The 6,804-nt window shown below is 39.4% G+C and overlaps 1 non-coding gene across 1 annotated transcript; it reads left to right on the forward strand.

The window, feature by feature from the left end:
- Nucleotides 1–5,337: 5,337 nt before the first annotated feature.
- On the forward strand, nucleotides 5,338–5,447 carry LOC121824930 (U6 spliceosomal RNA). Its single transcript, XR_006066925.1, has one exon. It is a non-coding gene; the product is annotated as a U6 spliceosomal RNA (small nuclear RNA).
- Nucleotides 5,448–6,804: the final 1,357 nt, after the last annotated feature.

The raw sequence follows: 6,804 nt of genomic DNA on the forward strand, positions 1-6,804 counted from the left end.
AATTTGTTCTATATGACACAGACTGACTTGAAAATGTTTTACGTTTCTACATGCTTAGATTTTATTTCCATAACTAAACATAAACTGAAAGCAGAAGTCTCAGTTCTTTCAGTAGCAAAAGATTTTCTCCAATAAAAACGTGCAGCCAACAAAACTCAAAGGAAGGCTTTATTATGTAGCCACAGTGCTTTAGAAGATGTGAGTCTATCTGAAAAGAAAAGTGGGCCTTAAAAATCGGGCATTTGACTAAATCTGCGATCTTTTCTAACACGCGTCCTGTCCCGAAGTATTTTAAAAGAAGCAACACATGACACAAAAGAGCTCATTGAAATCACATGTTCTGTTTCGTGACTCAAAGCAGAGAAAATGTTAATGAAGTAGTGTCCTTGTCAATTCTGTCGCTGACTTCCTGAAGCAGGTTGTGAATTATAGGCAGCTCTGCCATTTGCCTAAACCCAACAGAACTGTCAGAAAACCTTGATTTTTCTAAATTAGTGTGCAGCGATACAGTAAGGTTCTTTGGGATATTGTAAAGGCAGTATTCAAAGTAGCAAAATACTTCTTTACCAAGGAAATATCAGACTGGAAAGAAATTGTGATAATCAGATAGGCCCAGCTGTGAATCCAATTTTCCTCCTTTGTTAAAAAAAAAAAAAAAAAAAAAAAAAAAAAAAAGCAGCTTCACACAGCCCTGGGATTTGCTGCTTCTGATAACATCACACCCTGGCATCAAAGGTTCTATCAATACCCATGAACATTTCCACGTGTATCTCTCTGGCAATCTTTAATATAAGCAAATACAAAATATCTAGTAGACAGCAACCCATTGACACTGAACATGATCTAGTGTAAAGAAGCCAATGAATCGGAATTCCAATCCCAAGTCAGTCCCTTACTAGTTGAGCGATATTGAACAACTCTGACTCCTGAGTCCAGTGTGTCAATGGCATTGATACCGGCTGCTATATTTTGGATCTTAAATCCACAAGAGTCCCTGTGTTGCAGCCTGGTGTCCAGGGAGACATTGCTGGGGTGGGGTGAAACCTGTAAGAGAAGGATCCTATGGGAGGACTTTAGGTCACTGGGGACATTTCCTTAAAAGAGAGTGTGACCTTGTCGCCTCCTTCTTATATTGCTCACCGTTAACCTTGCCATGGACCCCCAGAGCAACAGGGCAATCAAGTGTTAACTTGAACATCGAAAACTGTGAGCCAAAATAACATTTTCTCTTTATAAGTGGAACGTCTTAGGTATTTGTTGTAGTAATGAAGGCTACTGACATGCCACCTAAAATTATGTTCTGAGGATCACTCACAATAATATATAGTGGATTTGGCAATGTGCCTGTCACTCACTGGATTTCACTGAGTAATAATCCCTAAACTTTTCTTCATCCTCCTGAGGCTCCAGCTCTAAATTTTTCCACTAGGAAGACAACTTTTCCATGGAGGCCTCATCTCTAGTCACTGTGGTACTTCCAGGACTGGAAAAACAAAAGCCTAGTTCCTCTTGGATGAAAGAGTCCCCAGTCATTCTCTAGAGGAGTGATTCTCAATCTGTGGGTCATGACCGACACCCCCCCCCCCCGAGAAGACTATTGGAAAACACAGATATTTACATTGTGATTCATAACAGTAGCAAAATCACAGTTATTAAGTAGCAACAAAAACAATATTATGGTTGGGGGTCACCAGAACATGAGGAACTATATTAAAGGGTCGCAACATTAGGAAAGTTGACGTTGTGGGATATTTGATCCCAGTGTGGCTTGAATTGGGGGCGTGGAGCCAGTTGACAAAAATTAGTCATAGAGTATATGGAGGACCCAGGATATGAACAGAGAAGCACAGGAAGAAATAGGAGGGACTTGGAGATTTGCAGGCTTTTTGGACTTCCTTTTATTTTTATTTTTATTTTCATTTTTATTTTTTGGTTTAGGAAGTATGGAAATGTGGAGAGAAGGTCAGCTGGTCACCCCTCTGCCACTTCTTTGATCCATCAGGTTTTCACCCCAATATCTGACCCCCAAGTCTTTATTGGTAATAGAATAACTTAGATAAACACAACAGGTTTAAGAATCACTGCTCTAGGTCATCCAGCCTGTGGGTATCTCAAAAGTGCTGCCAGGTATAACTTCTCTCTCAACTCAGATTGGGCACTGCCACTGCCCATAGTCCACCCTGTTCTCCCAAGCGCTCTCAGTATGTGAGAAAGCCTGGCCACTTAAACAGGTAGTTTTTCTCTGAGCAACACACAGCTGTTTCCACTGGTGAGCAATGCTGCTCCAACTCTACATCTCTCACTTCAATTTCTCTCCTGACATCCACTAATCTAGCCATCACCTTCTGTCCATATAGGAATTTATTATAACACATGACAAATTCACTTCAGTTCAAGGTTATTCATCGCTCCATCTGCAGGTTTTACGATTCATCATTTAGCTATTGTGTAATTCTATTATTTTTAACTATTATTCATTAAGTGCTTTACCCTTCACAAAATTTTCAAATACGTATTTGATCTTCGTGAAAATTCTATGATGAAAGTAAGCCAGGTAACTTTTAGTTTCACTTCTATTATTAGTATTAGCGGGCAGAAAATTTAAGTCAACTGGCTAAAGCTACTAGCTAATTCACTATCAAGTAAACTCAAGCCTATGCCTTGTGGTTTAAAACATTGCCTTTCCCACTCTGTTATAATGTCTCCCAGTGTCGTTGGGTATTGTCTACTATTGAATTTGCAACACAAATAGTCAAATAGAATCAGGGTTTGTGTATCAAATTGGATGATTAAAAGAAGCAATGCTTTACCAAAAAAACAAAAAACAGAAACAAAAACTTTCTTTTATATTTAAAATGTGGCATTTCACATAAAAGCAAAAACATAAAAACCAACTGTTTTTAGGTTATAAAAATTACATATTTTAATTACATAAGATGCAATTAAAGATGATGGAATCACTTAAGTGTCATTTTGAGTGTATTGAATATTTATTGCACATTTTATTTGTGTAAAAGGTAATGTGTAATGGTTTATGCTTTAAACTATATCTATGACTGCTTTGTGGAGAAGATCTGGAGGTCAGAATGGCGGAGAACAACCAGTTATGGGGCTCCTGTAGCTCAGGGAGGTGACAGAGGCTTTGGAGCAAATCAGAGTATGAAAGGCTTAGGTTGTGATGTCTGAACTGGAGTGCAGTGATGAGTTTTACGTGTCAACTGGACACAATCTAGAATCTCCTGGGAAACAAGTGTCAATGTGGGATTGTCTAGCTAAGGTTGGCCTGTGGGCATGTCAATGGGGTCCATTCTTGGTGTCTTAGTCCCTGTTCTATTGCTGTGAAGGGACACCATGACCAAGGCAACTCTTATCAAGGAAAGCATTTAATTGGAGGCTTGCTTGCTGTTTCAGAGGGTCAGTCCATTATCATCATGGCGGGAAGCAGATAGCTGAGAGTCTTACATCCTGATCCTCAGGCAGTAAACGAAGAGTGGTGTGGGCCTTTGAAACCTCAAAGTCCACCCCCAGTGACACATTTCCTACTTCAACAAGGCCACAGCTCCTATCCTTCTAATGGTTCCCTAAATGGAGACTAAGAATGCAAATGTACCTATGGGGCCATTCTCATTCAAACCTCCAAACTTGACTTTGTTAACTCATGTGGGAAGACCCAGCCTAAAGGTGAATGACACCATTCCCCAGGTTTGGGTGGTGGACTGTATAAGAAAGGAGAGGATGAGCTAGGTACAAGTATACGTGCAGTTGTTCACCCTCTGTCCAAAACTGCATGACTCCAAGTTCCTGTCACCTTGACAGCCCTTCAGCGTTAGACTGTAAGTAGCAACCATTATCCAGATAATTCCTTTCTCCTGTAAATTGTGTTTGCCAGGGTATTTTGTCACAGCAGTGGGGAATGAAACTACAACATGACAGAGTTGACCCACAATGAAAACAAAAGAGAATTTAAGTCAAGAATAATTCGAGATTTGGGTCTGAGAAATCATTGCACAATGAAAGCAGAAAAAGAAAGAAAGAGAAGTCTTTTCAGGAATCTCAAAATTCTACTTTAGTTGACATTGGCCATTCTTGAGGGTGGATGGATACGCCATGCACAGGAGGAACTAGATCATTGGGATAGACATCTGAGTATTTTACTGTGCTAATGCAACTTGAAATTTGTCTCAAGTGGTACCTGCGTTAACTGCATAGCTGAAAAATCACCATGGTGACTTTAGTCATCAAAGGAGGTAAGTCTTGACCTCTTTTCATTCAGCAGTCTATGTGGTTGAAAGTGTCAAATTGCTTTGCGACAGCAAACCACACTGGGTAGAGTTTACATGGCACTATCTGTCCTCTAACTAATAATTTGTTTATTGATTATTCTAGGGAAAAATTCCAAACATGCCTTGCTTCCTCTTCTTTTGTTTGCTTTGTCTCCATTTCTTTTCATTCAATATGCAAAATCATTGGCTAAGGGATATAAAATAATTTCAATTTATTCATTTTAAATAGCAGCAATTACATAGCAACTACATAATTGTTAGCTCTCTACCTTGAAAATAATTCAAAAATAATTTTTTGAGTAACTAACTACTTTTATCTTTTCAAGCCCACAGCAATGATGGCTAGATCATGCTTCTGGGGTGAGGATCTCATTCAGGCAATCCTCTCAGGCTCAACAAGCAGCCTTCAAATTCTAATTCCCCTATCACATGAGGTGTGTAAAACACATCTTCTTGTTTGCTCCTCTTGCTAGTGGTTGGTTTTTGTCAAGTTGATATACCTAAAGTCACCTGGGAAGAGGAAACCTCAAATGAGAAATTGTCTCCATCATATTGGCCTGTGGGCATGTCTATGGAGTATTTTAATGACTGGTGTATAATGTGGAAGGGCTCAGTCCACAGTGGACAGTGCCACCTCTGGACAGATGGTTCTGGATTATATAAGAAAGTCAGGTGGGCAAACCATGAAGAGCAAGTCAGTAAGCAGTGTTCCTCCATGGTCTCTGCTACAGCCTCTGTTCCTGCCGTGAGCTCCTGCGTTGGCTTCCCTTGATGATAGACTATGACTTATCAGCCAAAAAAAGCCTCCTCTGGCCCAAGCTGCTGACAATCCATTATATTAAATTCTTTCTAGAAAAATATATAGTATGATTCCTGTCCTCTAAATAACTGGTCATGGCCATAAATAAGGACAAATGTTCTGCATAAAAATTCTTAACATGGTCAGTGATATGTTAAGCTATCTATAACCACTTACAGAATCTTCAAGCCCAAGGTTAAGAATCTTGGGATCTGATGGAGGATATTTGTTTAAATTTTTCTTATAAAATAACGTGTGCTCACTTTGGCAGCACATATACTGAGCAAAGTGGAATGACACAAAGAAAATTCGCATGGCCCCAGTACAAGCATGACACGCAAATTTGAGAAAATAATTCAAAAGTGCCTTGGGTTCCAGGCCATTGCTCTCTATACTTCAGCTGTATGCTGTTTCCTTAAAGGTGGCCTTGGCATTTCAAGTAAGATATCAAATTAAAATAACTCTATTTCACCAGCAAGAGATGGTTAATAAATCATGATCCCGAAGGAAAATGTTATGGTCAAGGGGAATTTGGTTTTGATCCCACTATATTTTCTTTGTAGTTTTAGAGAACTGATTTTATTTTAAAATCTATTCTTATAATGTTTTCAGCCTATATTTTGGCAGGATGCAAATGAATTAAGTTCCCTGGGGTTTAAGTAGACTCTGAGTAAAATGGATTAAGATTTAGAAAGTTGTGGATCTCTTTTACATAAGGAAATGTCCTCTTTTTCTCCTAAAAGCAGAGTCCTGGGGATTGGGCCAGATATCCTGACACAGAAAGTTCATTCTGAGCATCTGCTGCTCCCATTTCATCTCCCATTTGAATATTATCTATTCTGCATACACCTCATAATATAAATTATTGGCTTGGTAAAATGTGTAAACATGTCATGAATACATGCCTATTCGTTAGTATATTATCCAAACATTTTAAATAGTGGGGGTCTACTTTCAGTAAACATCAGTGACTCCTGCTCTGATGATCAGGATCTGTGTTTTCTGGAGTAAGAGCCATCAAGCTTTAGCTTGTAGGTCGCACTTGGCCCTTGGGTGGTCCTCCAAGCTATGAGTAGAAAGAAAGAAGAAAAGGAAGATGTGACAGACTGTAAGTAGGCACAAAAAGCAGGTGTTTGTCCTCTGCTTAGTACAGAAGGTGCTGACTTCTTGGTGGCCTCACACCTGACATCTCCAATGTCTTTGAAAAGGCAACGGAGCTGGCATTCTGTTTCATGATTAAATTAATTCCAGCAATGGAAAATGGGTACAAATTCATAGCCTGGTGCTTATGGCAGAAGCAGATGTTCTAATGAGGATGGAACATCACAACAGCAGCATCAGTAAAGGAGTGGCAAAGTCTTCAAGCATGATGGAAGCTCACAGTGACATGACCTTTAGTCTCTGAAAAAGCAAACTTCTACATCCATGTTTATGATTATAAAATGCCTTGACCTACATTTGGTGTGTGACTGTGCATCGCCAAAATCAGGATCAATAACTTTTGCTCTTTCTCATTAAGGAATTTAAAAAACAGAATTCCTTTAGGTAGCACTTATGCAAGAGAAAATGTCTATAACAATTATCTTTGAACTTAAAGGTTAATTCACACCTGCAAATCTTCGCGAACACTGATGTGATGCCAATTGGACCAACTTCTGGCAAGATGAAGATGGAAGCGGATGCTGATGCTAACAAGCAGTGAGGCAGCTGAAGATGCCCACA

Source organism: Peromyscus maniculatus, chromosome 21 (genome assembly GCF_049852395.1).
Source record: "Peromyscus maniculatus bairdii isolate BWxNUB_F1_BW_parent chromosome 21, HU_Pman_BW_mat_3.1, whole genome shotgun sequence".
NCBI classification, from domain to species: domain Eukaryota; kingdom Metazoa; phylum Chordata; class Mammalia; order Rodentia; family Cricetidae; genus Peromyscus; species Peromyscus maniculatus.